The sequence below is a fragment of the Alosa pseudoharengus genome, unplaced genomic scaffold (genome assembly GCF_046254945.1).
Source record: "Alosa pseudoharengus isolate Yale_2024_CS ecotype anadromous, Long Island Sound unplaced genomic scaffold, YU_APseudo_1.1 YU_APseudo_1.1_scf_3, whole genome shotgun sequence".
Classification (NCBI taxonomy): domain Eukaryota; kingdom Metazoa; phylum Chordata; class Actinopteri; order Clupeiformes; family Clupeidae; genus Alosa; species Alosa pseudoharengus.
In genome coordinates this window covers 31,091,048-31,115,660 of record NW_027468718.1, presented here as the reverse complement: position 1 = coordinate 31,115,660, position 24,613 = coordinate 31,091,048, and the positions used below count along the sequence as shown (strand labels likewise).

The following is a 24,613-nucleotide window of genomic DNA, read 5'->3' as shown; positions in this document are numbered from 1 at the left end:
GATTTAGAATGTTGGGGGGAGGTGGGGGGAGGGGGGTAAATGAGCCAGTACTGGAACATGTGCTGCATAACACGTATGTAAAAAGTCCACTAATCTCTTACTGAACACATAGTACAGTCCGGCCAAATCTGTCCTTTGGGTTCTAATGGGACTCCAACACTGGTCCAGGACGTCAGCGGGCGCACCTTTAAGAGGAACAACAGAGGCCAGACCACAAAGAACCACCCGCGGGGTGAGGACCCCTCCGACGCTGCCTCCAAAGAGCTTCCATTTTGACACCAACCGAAACCTCCAGTTGACACTGGCATCTACCCTTCAACGATCTGCTCCATGGAACAAAGGCGAACGCCGGGAGAGGGGGTTGGGCGTAAAGGGCAGCCCGTGCAGGACACATCGGTGGTGACCGCAGTCAGTGGCATTCTGCGGCCAGAGATAAGAGGATGGGCTCCAGAACACCTCATTACCTCACCCTGGGAGAAGGGCTCAGGCAAGAGGAGCAATAGGAGCTGTACCATAGAGGTCTGGGAGAAGGGCTCAGGCAAGAGGAGCAATAGGAGCTGTACCATAGAGGTCTGGCTGGGTTTCAGATGGAGAAAGGTTACAGTGATTACCAACTGTCCAGGCCCAGCCATGTGAGGCATGTTTATGAATAGAGGTCTATTGTGTGATGAGTATGTAAAACAGTCATTCACAAACATGCTTCCTCGAATAACACTTGCTAATGAGCGTGTGGGCTTCGGAGGGCTGGGATTCTAGAGGAAGCATGGAAAGGGAAAGGGAAAAAGATAACACCACCACCCTGCACGCACACACACACACACCCCTGCACTCACACACTCCGCACCAGCGATGCGGGAGACTGACTCCAATTAATCGCTATCTCACGAAAACAACACATGGAATGGTGTCCTAATTGAGTCGAGCTGATGAAAAACAAACACTGGTGGAGCAAAGGCCCACCAGCCGATTTTAATTGATGAGCAAATTGATTACAGACAACTTCAAAAAAGGGAACTGTTGACTGTCGAGTTTGGGGGAGGGGGGGGGGGCAGTCCTCTTCTTGTGTCCTCTGCAACTGACACAGCTGCCGAGCAGACTGTCCACGATACAGAGATCATCTCCTTCTTCTTCAGACAGCACACACAGCCAATTACCGTGGGAGGGGGGTGAACAGAGGGAGAGAGTAGCGGTCACAGTCTTGACGGAGGCGGGTGGGTGGGCAGTGGGCGGCAGGCCGCGTCGGCAGCTCTGGGCTCCTGACGGTTATTGATGGCACCTGGTGTTAGCCGTGATCCCATCAGCGAGTGTGTGTGTGTGGGGGGGGGGGGGGGGGGGGGGCGCTCGGGGGCAGAGCGGCTGAGGAATGAGACGGGCAGGACGGGGCGGCAGAGGGGATTTAATCAGGAGATGCTGTCGTACAGATAGGGCCGACACACGCATGAGCCCACAAATACGCGCATGAACACACACCGCACGCACACACACACACACACACCACGCACACACACACACACACACACACACACACACCGCGCACACACACCGCGCACACACACCACACACACACACACACAAGGATATCTACAGTCAAGATGCTAGAGAGGACCATCTACAGTCCCCATCTATACCCGACCCACACACACAAGATACATGTAAACATAAACACACACACACACTGGCTTTCTCTTCCCCACCACTATCACCACACCGATCCACCCCCACCCCCACAATCCACCCACACGTACAGACAAGTGTAAAAACACATATACACATGCCAATCTCAAGGGTAGCTCTGTGGCTGTGTGATACGGCATCGTCCTAACCATACATTTAACATATCCTGTTATGACTAGAGTGCTCCAATCCCTGGGACACCATCATTACTTTCCCAGTGGTAATTTTTAGGCTAAATGGATTATGGCACCAAGATGTATAAATGAATATTTAATGCGAAAGCGCATGTCACAGAATTCCCTTCAAGCTAATAGAAGTGTCAGCATAATGTAATTGTGTGAGCATGTGTATTTGTGTGTGTGTGTGTGTGTGTGTGTGTGTGAGAGTGAGTGAGAAAGAGAGAGAGAGAGGGAGGGAGAGAGAGAGAGAGAGAGAGAGGGGGGGGAGAGAGAGGGAGATAGGGAGAGGGACAGAGTGTGTATGCGCTGTAGCTGTTGGGGAAGAAGTCTTTTAAACTGTCTCTGCATGTCACTGGATGGGTATTTTCCCCCATATTAATGCCCATCACCACCTCTCTTCCCAAAGGCCCTGGCAGGGCTGCGCTGTGCCCCGAGGGCACCTGCCCTGCCTGGAGGCAGAGCCGACTGAGCACGCGTCCCTGCTCCATCAGTCACTCGTCCTCAGGCTTCACCCGCTCCCTGCCCTCAGAGGTCCACAAACACTACACTACAGGGATGAAGACCTCAAGCACCTGTCTGCCTCACTGTCCAAAACGGCAAAAACATAGACAGTAGAAGCTATACTGGATATTGAGTCTTAAAGTCAAAATACATGAATGCAATTTATAAAGACACCAGAGCTATGGATGTAATGAGAATATTTGTATCGTTATAGAAAAAGATATATAGTGTGCTATATTTTTAGTCATGAAAATGTCATGGGCATCCAATGAATGAGGGGACATATCTGCAAAAGCACACATTTTCAGCTGTCAAGTGATCAGGTGTTAATTGGCACAGGTGTTAGGGGAATCGTTCCCTGTGACAGTCAGATACGGATTTAACCTCAGAGCATTCACAGCAAAATGTGTCAAAGGAACAGGGACTTTCTGAAACTTTCGGAACTTTTTTTGACAGTGTTTTCAGTTTTCTTTCGTTTTATCTGCTGCCTCTGTTAAGACTTCAAAAGCAAATGGTTGACACATACAGCAGAAAACTAATCTGAATCCACTGAATTTTAAAAGCTCCCTGAATATTTAACAAAGCTCGGTCAGTTGCAACAGGTCTGCTCTTTGCACAGAACTCGATTACACACGGTCATTTCACATTAGCCTCCACCATGACACTGGCTGGCAAAAGTTCAGCGGAGCAGACGAGACCTGATTCAATTAGCAAATTAGCAGTGGGGCTAACTCGCACAAGTCACCCATGTGCTACCAGACAGGAGATGCGCTGAGACCATCAAGGTCCTCTGTTCGTCCATGGCCAGGCTGCCCTCACCCCTCCCCACATGCTAAAACAGCTCGCGGGTCAACGACCTCCACAGCGAGCATCTGTCTGTTCCATTTGCATGGGAGGCAGGTAGAAAGAGATATTCAGCGGAGGGATAAACAAACATTTCCTGAGGGAAATCAAGCCAAATGATGGCCCAAAGCAATCGCTTGTCCGCTCTGGATGGGATTACCATTGGCCGCCATAGGAAGTGGTGTCCACTTGAAAGGGCTCGCTGTGTGAGCGGAGAGAGTGACACGGTTGGGCCTGCATAATTAGCCTGCGCTAATGACTTGGCTATCAATGGCGCCTCTGTGTATGAAACCAAACAAAAACACAGCCATTTCCCTCCTCGCTGTTGCTGCCCGGGAGCCAAGGCCGCAGACCAAGGGCCCTTCTGCAAAGGCATTGGATATGAAACCATAACCAACCCCTTTCGCTAATTAGCAAGAGCTTGAGTGTCATTTGGACTAATGAGTGTTAGCAATTAAAGCAGAGAGACAATGGCGATAAATACTAGCTGCACTGTAATGACAAATCCCTTTCTTCCATTGGCTTAATAAATAGAATATATCAATATTATAAAGTTGTCATAAAAACCTGTTTTTTCTGTGCTGTACAGTTCCATTTTTATTTAACACTCACACTCTTTACACTGTTCTTCACACAGAAACACTTAACACTGTTCTCCACACAGGTCGCAAAGCCAGTCCAATGAGGAAACCTCTACCTCCCTCTCCAATTTGTCAGGACACATTGATCTAGAAGGAACAAGCAGTCGAGTAAATTGGTCCTGGTGATGGTTGGCAAAGTGGAGCTTGGTGAAGAAGGAGACGGTGAAGGGTGGGGGGGGGGGGGGGGTCGGGGGGCACTCTGAAGCTGAAGTGAATGGTGCTTATTGAATTTACCCTGAGAGCGTTCATCACTTACCAGTGCCGTGCCGCACCACGCTGCCAAGGGACCCGACACAGAACTTTAATAAAAATCCGGGCGCGGGTGCCAAGCGGAGCCGGCAGGGGAGCTTTAGTGCTCCAAAATGAACGTTTTAAAAGCAGAATTAATTTGTTGGTTAAGGTTCTAAAAATAAGAGACGAAGCAGAAGAAAAAAGAAAACCCTCTCCGACTCGCAGTCAGAGTTTTTGATTAAGGCCGAATAGAGACACGCTGATAATGGGACAAGAGAGAGACAGCAGGAGTAGAGAGGAGACAACCATCGTGTGAACCTCGTATCCCAGCCTCCCCAAAATAGGGCCTTTGTTAGAACCGATTCTCAAAGTAACTGTAACCCAATACAGACTGCTGGGCCTGCCTACTGATTCTGAATCTGAATTAATAAGCATGTAGCATGATGAATGCATTTTTCTTTAAAATGTCAGTGTCACTGTCATCTTGCCATCAGATTCTTAAAATACCAGCTCCTGCAACTCCTGATTGCGTTTCCTTTCTTGCCGACAAAGCCCTCAAACAACAGAGCTGACTGACACCCCGTGACTGAAATGTCACTGGGCTTGATGGAGCATTTGCGTCCCCTCTTGAATACGCACGTCCTGCTTTCTAGCAGGTGAACAGCCTGCTTCCTCTGAAAGGTCAGGCACCGGCAGGAGGCCCGCGTGGGATTTCCTGATAAGTGGCCAAGAGAGAGAGAGACGCCTCCGCGGGACCACATCACGTCTTTTAAGAACCTGCGCTGCCCACTTCCCTCCTCGCTCGGCCGCCCGCAGCAGGTGCTGCTACTGCCAGTACTCCAGTTCCTCCGCCTCTTCTCCACATCCGCTCCCTCTTTCACCCGCCCGCCTGCCCTGCCCGCCCGGCTGTCCTCCCACTCCCCCGTCTCCCCTGGAGCAGGCCTGGGTGTCTGGGGGCAGCGGTAGGGGATCGTTTGGAGTGCTTCCTCCTCGGCGAGCGTGATTGGCTCGGGTTCCTTCGCTGCTGTCAGAAGCCTGCGCCTCTTCTCCAGTGCGGGGGCAGCTGCAATTGAGCTGAGCAGAGGCTCCGAGGAGCTGCTTCAGCTTCCAATTCTCTTCTTTCCTCCCTCCCTCTCTCTCTCTGTCTTTTCTCATCTTGCCATATCTCCATTACACACACACACACACACACACACACACACACACACACACAAAAAAAACACCCACTTGCTTATGCGCCACCTCCATCTCTCCCTAAGACCAACACAGCAGCTCTGCCTCAGATGAGGATTGTGACAGCATTGCAGCGAGACCAAGCACAAGTGCCAGGGCCCCAGAGAGGAAGCCAGAGCGGACCACATCTCTGACACTTCCCACGGGCTACTTGTCCCGAGACGTGGGCCGACAGACGCCGTCTACAGAAAGTGCCGACCAGGCACTGCCCTGAACTGCACGTACGATTATGAAATAAGCCATTTTTAATTTGTCTCGACTGCTGACAGCCACGTTGATATTTAATAGCGTATTGGAAAAAAAACTGATTTCATTAATATCCACCTCTAGTGATTTCCACATTACCATGTCATTTCTCAGCTGCCAAAACACCCAGGAGAACTTGAGAAAAGACAATGACAAGCTCAACGTGCTCTAAGCGCATGTTAAACAAGGAAAACGGAAATGTCACACAAACACCCTGGAATTCTCTTGCGATTTTTTATTTTACCACATCACTTGTTAAGTGATGAACCATAACCAGAATAGAGCACACACACACTAGGGGTGTAACGGTTCATGTATTCGTATTGAACCGAAACGGTACGGGCGTCACGGTTCGGTGCATGAATTTACACGGAGAATACACGGTATAAAAATACATACAACTCGTGTGTGGATTAATTAATGTCATGCGCAATTACTGTTAAGTAGCGAGAGTTACGGGAGTTCTTTAGCGACACCTAACGCTAATCTGTAGCCTCGCCTTAGCTCTGAAGCTCTGATTGGCGCCTATGTTTTTTTTGTCAGGTCGTCGGTCGAGTCCGTCAGTCATTAGCAGCACTAAGGTTAGACCCACAAGAGTTAGAGGATCCGCTGGTCTCTTTAAGATCGCACGTTTAAGAACTTCAGTTACAGTAACGTTAGTACAGACGAAAGAGTGGTGGATAAGATGAAACTGTGTGTCGGCGTTGTTCAGCAGTTGTTGGGTATGTGAGTGGAAAAAATGCTACACATATTCGAAGCCATCACCCAGATGATGTAGGCTACCAATCACTGAAACGAGGGGAAAAAACTTCCCCTGCGCTTCAGCAGCCTTTGGATACACATACAAATAGGGCCAAAACCTATGGCTTAAATGAAATGATTTCGTAATGACAGAAAGCTATGTAAATCGCGTGGTAATTACCTTTATGTTGGGGTAACTTGTAACTTCTCACATGAGGTTCTGGTAGTGTTAAGTGCATAGACAGTAAAATAAAGTGACAACGCTAACCAGGCTAATAAACAAACCATGCTACGGTGAGTTAACGTCAAAGGGCAAAGTCACGTGACTTCTAGTTGTAGTCTGTTTATGAAATGAAAGGAGCAATTTCGTTTTTTTTAAAAAGGCAAAATAGTGTGATATTTTCACAGTTAGTAGGCTAGATTATTACTTTACACACAATAAAAAAAATATTGAGGCAAATTGTAGACCCTTCCATATACAACTAAACACAGATGTTGAAGGTCTTGCTTAAGTGGATTTTTAAAAATCATTTTTCTATGTAATTTGCACTTTCAGAAATAAGAGATGCTGTAGGCCTATTTTCAGTTTTAGAGCTGATTGTCTTATTTTGTTTACAAGTTACAGATGGAGTCTGGGTACTTATTGTACTTATTGTACTGTTTAGCCTACATCTTACACACTTCAGGCTGTTGCAGATAGCTCAGGGAAGAGACTGTATGACACTAGGTGGTACAGCCTGAGACATGTACAAAAAAAAATGCTTTCTGCATTTTTGTTTTGCTTTTCCCTCCACTGTACCGAACTCGTACCGAACCGTGATGTCCGAACCGAGGTATGAACCGAACCGTGACTTCTGTGTACCGTTACACCCCTAACACACACACAAACAAACCTGTCTGCTCCTCTGCGCTTGTAATTGAAATGACAGGGAACTGTTTGAACTGGTCAACACAAATCTCTCCATCGTTTACACAAGCCCCCCCCCCCACACACACACACACACACACTAGAGAGAGACAGGCCCCCTGGGTGGCAGAGTTGACCCCAGACTAGCCTGACGGCTCCTCCATGGCTTGATTCAACAAGCCCAGGTAAAGGCCCTTGGGCTGTGGTCACTAAAACAGTCCACAAAACAAATGACAGACTGAAGAAGCTGACATAATCCAGAGCAACAAGACTGGCTATTACAACAGCAGTGTGGATGGAGTATGTATGGACACTACAATTAGTATGAAGCATGGTATCACAAAAAAACAGCATCACATGCACAGGCTATGCTTTGTACTTATTACACTACTTGTAGTTTTCTCCGTGTATCTCTATTCATTAAGGCCATCTGCTTCAGTGTTGTGCCCCAATTTCATTCTATACACCACTACAATGACCATATAAACGCTATTCAATTATAGGCTCTCAGGTTGCACTCTCATGTTACAACACCCAAACACAAGGAAAACGTCACAGCCAGCAGATGTTTGTGGCCAACCACTAACTACCAGGCCCTTACAAACAATGCCAAGGGTTTCAGAGCTGAAACTTCCCTTTGCAAACACGAAGAGGGTTTTGGGGAGAGCTTGCCGTGGCTGCTTTAGACACGTAGCGGCGTGTAAGCCCAGCCAAACGTGCGCTTTTACAGCACCTGAGACAAAAACGGCTTTGGGGGGGGTCAATGTCTCCCTGAGAAAGCTGGAGGCCGGGCGCCCACTGGCAGTCTGAGCGTTTGATTGTGCACACACACAGTTTATTGGGTTGTTAAATCAAAACATCCAGACAGGCACATTGTACCAGGATTTATAGTGTCAGGATGGGGTGGCTCCTGTTCAGCCAAGGAAGAAAAAAAAAAAGTCAAGACCACAGCAAGGAAATGAAAATACTCACACACACGTACACACACACACACACACACACACACACACACACACACACACACAGAGACCAATTAAAAACCGAGGTGATTACATCTTGGTTAATGGTGAACTTCTAAGGAATGTGTAACACCAACTTAATTTGTTCGTTACAATGCTTAGACAGTTGTGGTCTACTTTAAGGAAGTCTTTTTCAGCTTCAGTGCCCGTGTTGCAATTTGATGGGGTATCCGATGACTACGGTGAAGCCATCAACATGTCAAGGCATCTTGACAGAGTAGCATTTAATCTGACCGGAAACCACACACACACACACACACACACACACACGTCAACGAACCAATGAAGCTTTGTCAAGACAGGATGTTTACTATAAATGAGATGCCTTTACGGCTGAAAGGGTACTGTACGTCTTTTCACGACCAGTATTTATCACAATGGGAGTATCCCGATTATTCAACAATAGCAATCAGTCAAACCCGCTGTTGTGGCCTCCACTGCCACACGCTCGGAGACTACACAGAGATAATTGAATGCATTTCGGTGTAATTGGAGGGAAAAGGAAACCAACATCTGCTTCCGTTTTAATTGTCGTGTGGCTTCACAACAAGATTTCTTGTTACGGGTGCCTCGAAGCATGACCCAGGCTTTGTGCCAGCAAATCGAAAAGTGGAATGAGAACGCTGCTAGCCACTGCTGGCTCGCACTGCGATGGGAATTCGCATGTTGCAAGCGAACAAGCCCTACAGGGCACTGGTACAAGAGGGGGGTGAGGGTTACTCATGGAGAACTCACCAGCATCTGCCAGGGCAGTCCAAAAAAGTTTTTTACATTCACTACACACTCTCAAGTTCCCCCAGGTAGCAACTAATGAGAGTTGGAAAAAAAAAAAACATTCATTATTACAACCAATATGACTAAAATAAACTGAATTAATTAATTGAAGAAATCTCTTTTAAGTCTTTAAGGTTCTTGTACTAAAAACACTTCATACACTGTCTGTTCTGCACGTAGTCAGTAAAGAAAAAAAGAGGTCCTGTGATCACAGAAAAGGAAGGGGTGGGGGGGCAAACTTCTGAGTCTGGACCTAATTACGATTTAATCCCCCTCTATACATCTGCATGGCTCTACAAGGCTATTGTGCGGCTGAGAGAGATCTGGAGGCCGAGGACCCTGACCTTGCAATGTTGTTCTCTGACTGCAACATTAGAGGGGAGTGCAGATAAGACCTTTCTGTCAGAAAGAGCTTAATTGAAGTGAAGTGAGTGCCGTGAAGAAGCATGCAGGCAATGTGGATGAAGAAGCAGGGGAGGAGAGAGAGAGGGCGAGAGAGAGAGAGAGAGAGAGAGAGAGAGAGAGAGAGAGAGAGAGAGAGCGAAACACAAACAACTGGGAAATCTCTTCAATCCCTCAATCAGAGTTTAATTATTCTCAAATAGGAAAGAAAAAGATCAAAAATAGCTTTTAAAGGCGGGTGTGGGGGGAAACAGCCTTGGCTGTAAATCTGTGTGGATACAGGCACAGCTTAGATGAACCCCCACAGCAAACAGAACCACCTGAGCCCCAGGTACCTCATGAAAACTCCTGAAACTCAATTTCAGTCGCATCACTTTGTTTTCTTAAGACAATAAAAAGTTGTGCATCATGTACACAAAAACCACCACATAATCATGGAGCACAGAAAGCGAGCCTCTTCTAAAAGTACACTGAAGTACTTCTATTCAGTTGGTTGAGGACTACTGAATAGTGCATGATCTCCACTGAGGGCAATCAAGTTCTGCTTTCAAAAGCTTCCAAACTGACACCTCTTCTTTTCTTTCACGCAGTAACCACATCATGCCTTCCCATCATGTCACATAATGAATTTTTCATTAAAACTGCCAGGATATTCTCTGACAGCCTACACCATGGTCACCCAGCCCAATGCTGATTTATTCATGGCGGTAGTAATTTTTATTGTATGTGGTATTAATTAAAAAATAAAATAAAAACACTTTCATCTCCCCTTTGGCAAGCCTCTCAAATATGCTTCAGTAACATTCATCAACGTTTTCCCGTCTACTGTAGCTACAGAGAGGCAACCATGACAGAATATTAATCAAGGCCATTGTGCCTCGAGAGTATTCAAGAGGGTGCTCAAAACAGGTCACCAGGACTTTGTAAAAAAAACAGGGTTGTGCTGGACGAAAGAGGGGCGGCAGTGGTGGTGGTGGTGGAGGGGTGAAAAGAAAATAACTTACATGTTATGTTGTTGGTCCTTGTCCAACCAGACACTATTTATTTAGCTGCATCTTCATTACATTATTAAGAGAGGGAGAGGGGGGGGGGGAGAGAGGAGAGAGAGAGAGAGAGAGAGAGAGGGAGGGAAAGAGAGAGAGAGAGACATGGAGGGCGAAGTGCAGCAGCCCTGGCTATCCTCCAAGGCCAGCTGTGTGCCCCAGCGCAGTGGAGGCCCGATCTATAATTAGGTAAAAGACTGACTGCGCCTCCTAATCCCCCCCTGAATGATTAAGCAGCAACACAGGATTATGGGAGTAAATTGACGGCTACTTCCCAGTTTGCACTGCGCATTCCCACAATTCTCTAGGAAAACAAGCTGGCACTCTGAAGGGGCCTCTGCAGAGAGAAGTCAGGAGTTGGTCCTGGAGTTCTTCAGTGGTGTGTGTGTGTGTGTGTGTGTGTGTGTGTGTGTGTGTGTATGTTTAGGTGTATGTGCGTGTGTGTGCGTGTGTGTGTGTGTGTGTGTGTGGGGGGGGGGGGGGGGGGGGTTGCTCGAGAATGTAGGTAGTCTGAAACACAACACATGCAGTAATACAACAACCTTGTGAACAACTGAAGCTCTGCCTCTAACTCAACATCCCATCATGTGTAAGACTTCGGGCCCTAGTTTAAAAGGTGCAAAGCCGGACAACAAGCAATGTTCTCATGCATGAACTATACTATAGCATGTGGGAGCACAGGGTGGACTCAATGGTGTTGACACTTAAGGTCTTACCCGTGGTATTAAATTTGCAAACTGATTTTGTCGGGTTATTAAGTGTGCTTGCTGAAAGCAGCACACTTACTGTTCTTCTTAAGTATTATTATTCCCATCTCCCTAATTTTTAGCCAGCTCTAGCGCCTAGGCCCTTTGAGACAGAGACACCGTTCCAACTTTAAAACGTCCGCTCAGTACCCGTGTAAGTTGCTCGCGAAGATGACGTCATGTGGGCATTCAACCCGCAAGCCAATAGTTGAATAGCCCTCTCCTAGAGCTTTTGAGATATTGCCACGGCTCCAACACTGAAAGGCACTGTTACAATGCTTGGATCAAGCCAGGTTCAGCATAGCGTATGCCACTGTCTGCTCATGTTGGTGACCGGACCAGGGCAAGCACACTTTCGCAGTTCCCGCCGGAAATGCAGTTTAGTTAAATTAGCTTTAGTTAGACTTTGGCCCTAATTTGAATGATGGGCAATCACGTTGCTGATTAATCTTTGTAACATAAAAAGTGTTTCATTAGGTCATATCTTGCACAGGAAAACATGTAATAGAATAAGAGTGCAGAGCTGGTACCAGAGTGAGACATGATTAAGTTAAATGAAAAAGAAGACATTTTCTAACATCTATTAGATTACTCTAGTATTGCTCAATCCAGCCAAGAGAGCGATCTTCCAGATGAATGGCATCTTGATATCTTAACAACGCATGCAGTAAAGGCATTCAGCTTTGAAAAGGGAGAGAGACAGAGACAGAGAGAAAGAGATCAATCAGTAAGATGGAAGAGAAAACCAAAAGTGAGAGAGAGAGAATGCGAGTGAGTGAGAAAGATGGGGAGGGGGTGAAAAAGAGAGAGGGAGGGAAAGAGAGAGGGAGGGAAAGAGAGAGGGAGGGAAAGAGAGAGGGAGGGAAAGAGATGTGGGGGGTAAAGACATACTCAACACAGATTTATGCATCTTCACAAACTCTGCCATATTGGGCATTAAGCACACTCTCAGTCTGAACGCTGCCCACACTGACACCCAGTTCATAGGGAGTGAGGGGACTGCAGGGACAGAGTTAACCACCGTTTTACGGCCACGGCTTCCGCCCAGCAGAGCCAGAGTGTCCGGCGTCCAGAGGCCAGGGAGCTGGCTGCTTAATAGCCCTGCAAGCCCAGCACTATTTACTGGCACCGCAGCCCGTCATGACTGCCCCCAGACAGAAGCTCCACGCCGCTCATTAAGCGAGAGCCAGAGAGCCGGCCACAGGACTTCATAAAGAGGGGAACAATGTTAGGGAGTCATAAAGTGGCCCTGGCCTTTACGCGGATCTCATTCAGGCGCCTCTGCCTTCTCTGGCCTCACCTCCCGCGCCCCAGAGACCTTTAAGAGCCTGTCTAGCCCGGCCTCCCACAGGATAACAAGATTATTGAGGGACTTTAATAAACTGGGACCCTCTTCACGGGAAGAAGGCAGTTTGTTCCCTGAGGTCAGGGTGCACTGGAATAATAAAAAAAAAGAAACCTCAGTCCCATTTCTCTTTGGTTTCTCTCTGGCAGTTTGACTGGTGTAATGTAATGTAGGCTAAAACTGTAATTGGCTCACTATGTCATAATGGCATATAAGAGCAAAGATGGTCAAATCTGGAGGAAATAATGAGTATCAGGAGTTGCTCAAACCAATATTAGATCGAGAAAAAAAAAAAAAAAGACCAAACATTAGGTGCAAATCCAACCAAATTCTTGCTCTCGCTCCAACTGCAGTAAGGCGGTGGATTTGGATTTGGTGGTGGTGGTGGTGATGGTGGTGGTGCTCATGGTGCTGTTTGCCAAACCAGCCCAGGAAAAACTATGTCATGGCTCCGTTGTGGCACAGATTCTCGCCGTACGGCCCCCTCCGTCTCGTGTGAATGCCTCCACTGTGTGACCAGCCAAGGATCTGCCAGCGCACCCCCCCCCTCTCTTTGTGGCCTGAATGGGCACAGCTCGGCCACGTCTTAAGGCACACTAATGTACCATGGCTGCGGCACAAAGACAGCGTGGTAATTTGCCAGGGATAATGGCACGCCTTTAATTCCTCCGCAGGGGAAAACAGAGACTTAATGCTGGAACCCACAGACGAGGGGTCCCTTTCTCCAACCCCCCCTCTCTTCTTCCCTCTTCCCTCCATACATCCCTCTATCCCTCCCTCCCTCTGTGAAGCCCTCCTCCTTTCCCTCTCAGGTCTTGCTCCATTCATATTTTAAAAGGGGCTGTTTTCTTCCGGCCGATTGTCATCCCAGACCAAATATCAGCAAACAACAGCAGGAGAAAGGGAAAACAACATCGTGCATTGGCTCCACTTAGCCGAACAGAGCACACCATAAACATCGCCCAAAAGAGGAAGGGGGGGGGGGGGGTTGCTGGTTATTAGGAGGTGTGGAGGGGTTGGAGGAAGGCGAGGAAAGGGTGAAGAGGATGAGGGTACAGAAAAAATATATATCTCGGGGCCAGTGATGCAATCTGGGAAACATTCGGGTCACAAACTGAATGAATCCCCCCCCCCCCCTCTGTTTGTTGGAGGGGTGGACGAGACACGAGGAATGATAATGCAATCAGGACCCAGGGCTGGCCACAGGCGACTCCCTCACACGCTGGAACAGCTTCGTGGAGCGAGCGAGAGAGACAGAGCATTTTATTTTGTTACAGGGGGCGACTGATGAAGACGAGGAGGTCTGCCCTGATGAGAACGCAGCAGAGAGAGAGAGAGAGAGAGAGAGAGAGAGAGAGAGAGAGAGAGAGAGAGAGAGAGGTCTCAGCAGTGATGCTGGAAGAAATAAAAACATTTTTTCTTCTTTTGAAGCAAGAGTTTGTTATCTCCCCTCCCCAGACTACCCTCTCGTTCCCTTGTCTAGGAACAGTAAGTCTCACTAGCCGTCCATACAAATCCTTGGCTGAGACAGATTTTTACCACGAACCTTCTCCCCCACCTTACCCCCAGCCTAAGCGGTCAACTTAAAATGAGGTTCTCCTATGAAGTCTAGCCCTTAACAATGACATACAGTATAATCCGTATAATCAGTACCGGTACAGTGTACACTTGAAAAGTTAATTTATTAGACATTTATACTTAATTAATTAATTTGGCTGACGCTTTTAACCAAAGCGACTTACATATGTCAATTATTACAAAGGCCAGTCTCCCCATGTATGTCATGCAAGAGTACTTAAACCCATAGAGCCTGCCCATCCACTGCTCTCCATCCACCAGAGGAGAACATTCAGACTTCACAGCCAGCCTGAACCGCAAGCCTGCATGAAGCCTGCTTGAAGCCTGCCTGAACCGCATGCCTGCATAAAGCCTGCATGAAGCCTGCATGAACCGCTTGAACCCTGTTCACCATCAGGGTGTAGCTTTTGAAAAACTGTGATTAGGACACCGACTATCCATAACAATAATAAAAAAAAAAAAATGGTAGAGGTAGAGCGCTCCAACATCCACAGAATGTGAATGAAGTGTAGATGAAAAGGTTGGCACTGCACGCCCGATGCCTTTATAGTGACAATGGCTTCATCATAGACCTCTGCTGCTCAACACAACCCCCTTTCAACACGCTCATCTTCACAGGCAGTATAGAGAGATTCCTCATAAAGGAGTTATCTAACTTTGTTCTGTGAGGGGGTGGGGGGGTGAGATAGCCTGAATGAATGGAAGTGAGAGTGCAAAATAACGTGTGGAGAGAAGACAGAGAGCTTGTGATTGAGACGAGACGAGATGAGATGAGATGAGATTGAGAGGGGGTGAAAAAGAGACAGAGAGAGCGAGCGAAGAGAAAGAATGAGAGAGAGTTGGAGAAGCAGGGGAAAAAAGGATGGAGCCGTGGAGTTCAACAGTCTCTCCAATGGAGGGAGAATAGGATACCCAGATACAATGAGACAGCACCCCCCCCCCCCCCAATGAGTCCAAATGGAATCCAAATGACAATTTGCATCCAAATGATTTTGCTTTAGAGTAAGAGAGCGAGGGCCCACGGCGTGCTTTGTGCCAGTCATCGACCATAACAAGGCCTGTGCTGCGGAGTGAGAGGAAAGAGAGAGAGGGACCTACTTCCAGAAAGACATCATGGGGCACGTCATCCTTCGGAAAAGGGCAGGCGAACAGGGGGCCGCGCGGCTACAATGGGGAGGCTCTCCTTTTGAAATACCTTTGAAAAGGAGACAGAAAAAAATGGATTGATTGATCGAGTGTGTGTGTGTGTGTGTGTGTGTGTGTGTGTGTGTGCATGTGTGTGTGTGAGAGAGAGAGAGTGACGCACTCACATAAACAACCCCCTAATTTTCTCTGAAGGGTGACGGTTAAGGTTCACTGCAGAAGCTAGGGGCGTGGGGAGGAGGTGGAAGATTGTGGTAGTGGTGTGGAAAGTGTGTGTGTGTGTGTGTGTGTGTTAGTTAATGCCTATTGACACTTCCCCTTCCCTGCCTGGCAGCATCCAGAAAGCTCTGAGAGGGCCGAAATCAGATCTGGCATCAGTCTGGCCCGCTGCCCTCACGCGCAGCCTGAGCTGACCTGGACACAGCACTAATGCTGACCCGGTCGTGGTCCAGATCCACTCCAAGCGGCCAGTACCCCTTGCTGAATGTCAGCGGCACTGTAGCTATGTGGCCGCTCCCATTCACCCAGCAGCGCCGCCACGGTAACGACCGCAAACATCTTGACATTAGCATGTGCGAAAAAAAAAAAAAAAAAAAAGTCGCCCCATGTTTCAACTTAAGACAACTCCCTGGCGACAACAAAGGCTCCTGGCAGACCGTGAACAACACATGTGATGAAAGAAAGAAGCCCCTCTGCCAGTAATGTTTCAGCGCAAATCTACAGTCACGTCATGTAGCTTTCGTCACCCTCTCGGAGGCCCATGTCTTCTATTGAACTTCTCTTAATGTTCGGTAATTACATCAGTTTTGTGTCAACTCCAGCCGCAATAAAACAGCCAGCCAGTCGGGGGCGTAGACCCCAGGCCAACAGCAGCATCTCTCTCTTTTAGTGCGGAACATCACGGAATGCAGACAGCTTGACAGTTTCAGGTTGAAACCCGCTCCACCTGTGATAAATTATGTAGCTGTGGTTGGAACAGCTGGTAAAAAGAAGAGGAATGGTAAATTTTTGTTTATTTACGGGCTCAGAAGTCAAGGTTAAAACACATCAGCAGCATGTCTGATGTGTGTCTGCGGGTAAATTCTACAGGCGCACATAAGCCGATATGCATGACTGAGTTACCCTGGTGCATGTAATACTTTCACAGATATAATTGTTCATATTAATTGTGTGCACCACAATAAACCCCCATTTTATTTGCCCATGAGCTATGGGGTGTTCCTCTCAGTCCTGATAATACTGGAACTTCTTTCAGTCACCTGACAAGAATTCTGATAATAAAGGGGGTCTAAAACGGTCCGGCATCAGACAGGGCCCCTGTGATCTGTGCTAATAGTGCAGTCGGGCATCAAACCCACATCATTCATAATGAACATCAAATACTTCACGGCTGAACTTCTTTAATGAAGTTCTGATCTGTTCCTACCTGAGCACACAGCATAATCAGTCACCTGGCATACGTTTTTATTGCAAATACACACTCTGTGAGAGATTAAAAATATATGAGAAGGAAATGGTGTGTGTGTGTGTGAGAGAGTGCCAGTGTGTGTGTGTGTGTGTGTGGAGGGGGGGGGGGGGCTTCAAAATAAGGTGTGTTTAAACTAAACCAACTTTATCACAAAGGCTCATATCTACCCGGACTGTTAATTCATATGGACTTATTCTGGACATATTGCAATAATATCTGGAAAGTGATTGGGGGTTTGCTCTCCAAAATCCAATTAAAAATCACAGCCGGTAAAACAAGCAAAGCAAATTCAAGCACCAGAGGAACCTCTCTGGTCTTAATTAGAGGCATTTCTCATGTTCCTTGGAGAAAGCGCACTGCCACGCGTGCTTTGCATGAGAACACAGCCCATCAGAACAGGACATTAACAACACACACTCAAAGCACCTCTTCTGCCATCTCACCTTTTTGACATCAGAAGTGGACACCCTACATGACCGTATGTAATACAATATAGAATACAACAGCAAGAGCCCTTCGGACACAGCGTTTTGTGTGAAGTTGCTTCTATATCCACCAACACAGAACAATACACACCCCAACACACACACACACACACACACACACACACACGTGAGTCGCGTGCTGCGTGTACGAGAGCGCAGAGGGCATCCGGAGCCAGAAGTCCCTGTGTCCTCGATCCCTTCTCGGCAGCCAGGGCTTTTTATCAGTCAGCGTGAGCGTGGAGAACGCTGCCGCTTGGCCATAGCAACCACCGCCACCACCGCGCCTCCTGAACTGATAGAGGGGGCCACTGTGGTGCTGAGGCTTAAGATTAGGAGAAGAGGAACACAAACAGAGAGAGAGAAGGTGAGACAAAGGGAGAGAGAGAGAGAGAGAGAGAGAAAATGTGAGACAAAGGGTGAGAGAGTGGGCAAAAGAAAGAGACACAAAGTGAAAGATGAGCAAAAGAGGTAGAGAAAGACAGAAAGAAAGTGAGAAGGTGAGAGAGAGAGAGAGAGAGAGAGAGAGAGAGAGAGAGAGAGAGAGAGAGAGAGAGAGAGAGAGAGAGAGAGAGAGAGAGAGACAAACTGACGCATCTCGCTCTGCCAGCTGGGCACGTGGGGCCGCGGTGCTGCCCTCCCCTCTGGGCTCTGTGTGCGTCCTGGCTGGGCCGGGCTCTGCGGCGTACGCCAGCACGCCGGAGTGAGTAATTAGTAAGTAAATAACGAGGCCCGTTCCAGGGGAGCCACATGCTGACGATGGAGAGCGGCCGCGGAGCACACACACACACACACACACACACACACACACACACAGAGGCAGGCAGGCAAGGCCTCGATAAATCAATTACCGAGCCTGCACCACTCCTGCGTATAGGATTCGCAGATAAAAGCAGGTGCAGGCCAGGGGATGCATTGGTGCTGACTGTCAGAATATAGGGTGGGCCCTTCTGAGCGAGCTCCCTGGCCATCCCAGAAGCCAACACTGCCTGGAAGTTTGTCGATTGCCAAGTGTTCACATCTCGCCTGCTGCTTCCAACACACAAGTGGGGGCCCAGTAGGAGCAGGAGGGGGCCCAGTTCTTCCAAATGTGAACATGTCAGCAAAGTTTTTTGTTCTTCAATGTTTTAGATTCTGAAAATGCCTTTTTTTGCACTGTAGAAGTAGAAGTCATCCAAATGTCTGCTCAGGGTTGGTGAGCAGACCTCCTAACCACCCTTATGCCAAGTTGACATTTCTCTTATCAACGCTCGCTCAGACCGTCGCCAACACTGAATGCCACAAAGAAAGATAAAAACATGTCAAAACTTGTCGTTACTTCTGCTAATGCGCCCTCAAAATCGTTATGCCGCTTCAGCTCCGAGGAGAAAAAGGCACAGAGAGAGTCTCGACTCTGTTGAATAGCTGGAAAGGCGGCGCGATGGGTCTGCATCGACACAGGCCCCTTCTGTCGCCCCAGCCTCCCAGAGATAATGCTGCAGGGGCAGATAATGCTGCAGGGGCAGATTTGCATTGTGGACACACAAGGTCCCGAGGACCAGGTGTTTGCTGTGGGATAAACATTTACCAACACAAAACCAACCGCAGCCCTGGAGCCTATAGATTAAGGGGGGAGTCTGCCAGAGAAATAAGCTATTTAAAGCTCTCCCGCAGGTGAGGCGAACTAAGAGATGGAGAGAGGTAGAGGGAGAGATGGATAGTGGGATGGATAGAGAGCATTGGGAGATGGAGAGAAGACACAATACAGTTGTTGTTTAGCACTGCATCCAGCGTTCTTTTTTTTAGGGGGGGAATAAAAAACAAACTGGCTTGACGCCTGGACAATCAACAACATCCTAAAACAGAGGAAAAAACCTCACGAGAGACCCGCACGCTGCAGAGAACGAGACGAGAGACGGGAGGAGAGCACTGTGTTCTCAGTGTCTACCAAGAGATGAAAGAAATGGTAGAACTCTCAATGCACTCAGCAACTCAACCCAAAAAAAAAAAAAAAAGCCAACATAGGCATCATTTTCTACTTTCTCCCCACACCTCTCCCGCCTCTGTTGGTCTGCAGGGGTGCGTGGTGCATATTAGCTGGGGACAAAAGGCAGGGTCCTCCCGGAGCGCCCTGCGCTGCTCCTGCTGATGCTGCTGCCCAGGCCCCTCGCTGGGACGGACTGGAGTGGGCAGGAGAGGAGCTGCAGTCATTACGCCCTCCCACCGCGGGCCACATAACAACCCCCGACACCACAGTGGAGAAGAGGCGCAGAGAGAGAGAGAGAGGGGGGGGGGGGGGGTTACACAGTATAAATGTCTGAGTGGGAGATGCTATTTGGATGCAATCTTGTGCACCATCCCTTTTGCAAACAAATAAACCAAAAGAAAAACTCATGATGGTCCAGTGTGTGTGTGGGATGTGGGGCTGAGAACACTGGCGTTTCCAATAAACAGGTGTAGCTCTTAGAAGGCAAGAGCTCAGACAGACACCGTGCACTCTGACCTACGTGGCAACCATCTAATACCTTTAAGACTCCGACAGGCAGGCCAGGTCATACTCCCACTGCCTACTGCTGCTCATCACACCCCCTACAGAAACTCCATTTACTACAGCCACTGATGGACAGGATGGGGAGAAAGAAAGAAAGAAAGAAAGAAAGAAAGAAAGAAAGAAAGAAAGAAAATTGAGAGAGGAGACATTGTGCAGGCGTGCAGCATCAGAGAGGGAGAGGGAATAAAGTGAGAGGGCCATTCATCATCCACTGGTGTGGTGTTCAGGTGCACTCCGGCCAAGAGCATCAGGACTGGACTGGGCCCAGTGAATAACACACCTGCTTACAGCACGGCCAATAAACAGGCTAGGGGAAGGAGCATGGGGGATTTGGGCTTATGTTTTCATAGCTGGATGAAAGACCTCTTGCTTGGTATGATCTTTTAAAAGGTACTGAGGGCCTGGAGAGAGATGCATACGTCAGTATAGACATGTTGAAGAATGATAATAAGAAAAAAACAAATGTGAAGTATGAAGGTGTTAAAAGGTTTGAGAGATGCCAGGGGAGGATGACTAAATTATTCTATATTTGTACAGACACACTAGCTTAACAACTCTTACTGAAATTACAAAACCTGGCAATTAACATTACATTTCCAAGTACACAGGGGGTTTAAATCACATGCAAAGTGCCAGAAGAAGTCTATTAAATTGCTTTCAAGATGGAACGAGTGAGAGAGAGAAAGAGAGAGGGGGACACACAGGGAGAGAGTGCAAAAGAGAGAGAAAGAGAGAGAGAGAGAGAGAGAGAGAGAGAGAGAGAGAGAGAGAGAGAGAGAGAGAAAGAAAGAGAGAGAATGTGTGTACACATGTACTTGTAAAGGTATGCGTTTGTGAAGGTATATTTGGATATATACATGATTCAAAGCTATAAACCCACAAATCAACTAAATTAAATGTAGGCCTTTTACAAAAAATAAATAAATCCAAGAAAACATGAAAAAATAATCACCTGAGGGAGGCTTAAATTAGAACATTTTTCCTGTCTGTAAGTCTGCTGTGCAAGAGCATTCAACAACAAATGCATTAACACAGAATCAGATGCCTAACAAAATGCAAAAACCTCAATCTAAGTTCTACTTCAAGGTCTTCTCTTGTCTGCCATCTGCCAAGATCAAACACCACATTCTTCAAAGGCAGAGTAAATCAAAACCCAACTGACTGCTTGCTGGAAATCTTAACGCAATCAATGACCTGCCCCCCCCCCACCCCCCCCCAAACTGTCCTGTGGTGTTAGCACGGTGTTGCAAGGCTCGTAAAGGTAGCGAAACACTCCAATGGCGAAATTGAATCGAAGCCACTGAATGGAATAGCTTTATCCAATAAGTAATTACAGAAAAATGGAGCACAAAAAACAAAGGACGTGCTCCCTTCTTTCCAACAGACGAGGGGTGTAATTAATGCTTCTGTGCAAATCACTTATTCCCAGACTGTGGCCGTGACCAAAACTGCACAAATGTCCCCAGACACAAGCGCTTTGACTTTTACTAAAGACCACTTGATATTTTAACAAGCTCAAAAAGCTTCGGCTGTTCAGCCCACGCGTAACAAATTCAGTGAAAATCTATGACCTATGACTGACCCATCCTCTGAGCCCAGCTTACCGAATGGCCTCCTGATCGTGCTCATGCTGTATAATCTAACAGAGTGACAGGTAACAGAAAAACATTGAAGAGGTTTTGTTAATGCAAGACTGTGAATGTGGTCAAACAGGTTTTTTGGGCACACATTTAAAACCACATCTGAGTGTGTGAAAGAATTTCACAAAAGAACATCTGACAGCGTGGCAGCCAGAAACAACAGATCAAGAGAGCCTATAAATCCATGAAGTCCTATTATCAGAACATTCCGCCTTGATTCTGCAAGTCTTCAGAGGGGGACGGTAAACAGGTTAAATCATGCAGTGCATCACCTCTTAGGCTACGTTTACACCGTTAGTTAAATGTGACCCAATTACGATTTTTTTTCCAAAAAATCAAATGTGGCACAGATCTGCATCAGGCCATCCTTAAAAATATTTTTGTTTGCAGTAACCCGACCGACCCTGTCAATTTAGAACCGACCCAAATATTTATTTTTTTCCCCTTTTAGTCCGACCGACTTGCCGGTTGTAAACTTGCGTTAATACCGACCGATTGTTTTGTTTTACTCTAAACAACCAATACAAATGCAATAAAATAATATTTCTTTTAGTAGGCCCAAGTATTGTGAATATAAATTGCCTACATGCAAACGTAGCTCACTTAAATAAAACCCTGTGGCGTCATCTCTACACCATTGGTTTTACGCATGTCACACTATGGCCTACGCTTCGTTTCATTCACACAAACTGATAACGCTTTTACTTGGCACGAAGTTCTGGAAGAACTGTGGCCAGATCTTTTCTCATCCCTTCTCCCCCTAGTCTAACGGTGACCGTGTCGGAGTATTGAAATTGGTTGTGGTCTATTCAGCATTTCTCAAAATATGGGTCCGCAACATGGAGACTGCTGGTCCGCGGAGTCGTGGAGTGAAAGTAGGCCCGGTGCTTCATCTGATAATTTGCTGCGCAGTTGATCAAGAAACCGCGGATCGACGAAAAAAGAAAACAAACGTTTTTGCTATCGATGTCATTAAACATGGAGCCCTACAATTAAGTGGTGGTATGAGCATTCATTCAATGCGCGTCTGCGCGAGAGAAACTGAAACTAATCGATAACGTTGGTATCAAAGCTCCGCTTCAACCTGTTGGAAGGCTATTTATTTAACGAAACTTAATAGAACGACGTTGTTTTTTGGAACTTCCTTAGAAACAGAGCAGAGACTGTATAATACACTGTATAGCATTGAGTATTGTATAGTCAAATTTCAATATAACGTGGCCAAGAGCTATTGTAGCCTTCTTTCTGGGTACATGTAGATGAGCCCTATGACCCCAAAGTCTGCCATGACCGGGCCTCAGGTCAAAGAAGTTTGAGAAAGGCTGGTCTATATAACCTGCATCAGAATGAGGTTTGCAATGGTGCGCCTGAAGGCACGGGTTGAAGACCCAGTCAGTTACGTCACGATATGCACATTTGTGTAAATTCATTCTTACATAATCACCATGACCAAAATTGTACTTTTTTTTTTTACTTTGAATCTTGGAAAAAAAAATATTGACCTACCTACCGACCCATTTTTATTTTTTTTTGGCTGTTACTGCAAACAAAAATATTTTTAAGGATGGCCTCATGAACATGCAAACAGGAAAAAAGTACAAGGATTTTGATATTTCCAGATCGGTTTTAGGCCTCCTTCATATGTGGAAACAAATCAGATATGAATCGGATATGTGCCAATGTCATCTAAATGGACAGATCGGATATTCCCTGTCATTTTCAACTAGCACATCGTTGAAAATGCCAACAATCTTTAACCTTTTATATTACACATAATGTTGCTTTCACCTGCACAACTGGCAGAACGGTGAAATTAAAATAAAACCGGAGATGGAAAAGCTGGAATAATTACCCTCCACTTTCTTTTTCGCTTTAAAATAAAACCGATAAGTTAACCTGCACACTTCTCATGATACTTCGGAAATGAAAGTAACACAACTAGCCACTAAAATAGAACAAATGCATAAAATAGAACAAGCTTGCATTATTTGTCTGTCTTTATGTTTGCTTTCATTTTGGTGACCAAAATTAGTGGACCATGTAAACACAAATCTGATATGGGCCACTTTGAAACATCAATGTAAACAGGCAGTCCAAAAAAAAAACAAAAAAAAACGGCAAGGCAAAAAATCCAAACTGTGCATCAAGGCCTGCCAGAGTAAACATAGCCTGTTATGAGTGTCTTTGCTTTCTTTTGGGACACCAGCCGCTGCCAGCTCCCCTGCTCAGGCATACTAATGGGGAGCAAGACGCACCAGCTCGGAACAGCACACTACACGAGCAGTGCATCCAGTTGCTTAGCAGTTAATCCTATAGGAAGCAATTACAATGGCCACATTAAGGTACTCATTTCATCAGAGTGTGTGTGTGTATATTTGTGTGTGTGTGTGTGTGTATATTTGTGTGTATATTTGTGTGTGTGTGTGAGTGTGAGTGTGAGTGTGAGTGTGAGTGTGAGTGTGAGTGTGAGTGTGAGTGTGAGTGTGAGTGTGAGAGAGAGAGAGAGAGAGAGAGAGAGAGAGAGTTGTGTTTGACCTTGGTGCTGCCTTAGTGCCACTAGCTCCGTGTTCCTCCACTCTAGGAGTGCGGGGTAGAGTGAGAGCAGCCGGGCCTGTGTGTGCAGCCTCCCACAGGGACTCAAAGAGGTGGGGGGGAAGAGTGGGACTGTGGAGGGTGGTGGTGAGTGGTGACGATGGAGGATAGGGGTGGGGGTTGAGCAGCGAGAGGGGTATTGTGTTCAGCAGCGTGGTGTCTCTTACAATGTCCTGATTAAGACTTCAGAGGGAGCGTCTGCGAGAGGAGAGCGATAGCCGATGGGGCTAGGCAGGAGATGGGGGAGATTGAGGCGGGGTTGGGGGGGGGGGGGATCAGACACACGTTTAAACGTGCAGATAAATCTCTGCCAGGCCTCGTAGCTCGTTAGTGGAGGAGATCCAATAACGATACTGGAAGACGCTCAACTCAGAGCTAACTGGCAGGAAGAGGAAGGGTGGAGGGGGGAGGGGAGGGAAGGGGAATCGTGGGAGCGCCACACCCTACAGTCAGTCACTATCCTCAGGCAAAGCCGCCTCTGTCAAAATTGATGGTTCAATTCACTTTCTCACACACAGGGGGAAAAAATCTGAGAAAACATTTCTAACAAAAAGGATGAAATTCCCTTAGGAAGAGGTACTGACAAGCTGATGAATAAAGATTGTGGATGCTTAGACCCAGCTGCGCAGTTCGGTTGAAATTACACGTAGTGGTT

At 47.1% G+C, this 24,613-nt stretch overlaps 1 protein-coding gene across 4 annotated transcripts in view; it reads right to left on the bottom strand.

Moving 5' to 3' along the window:
* sema5ba (sema domain, seven thrombospondin repeats (type 1 and type 1-like), transmembrane domain (TM) and short cytoplasmic domain, (semaphorin) 5Ba) overlaps nt 1–24,613 on the bottom strand; it is a 118,879-nt gene that overhangs the window by 82,104 nt on the left and 12,162 nt on the right. For 3 of the 4 annotated variants that reach the window (XM_076264023.1, XM_076264026.1, XM_076264025.1), the window contains exon 2: nt 15,202–15,298. The exons of the other annotated variant lie outside the window; for it this stretch is intronic. The gene's annotated coding sequence lies outside the window, so the exon portion shown is untranslated. The remainder of the gene's footprint in view (nt 1–15,201; nt 15,299–24,613) is intronic. 4 annotated transcript variants of the gene reach the window in all.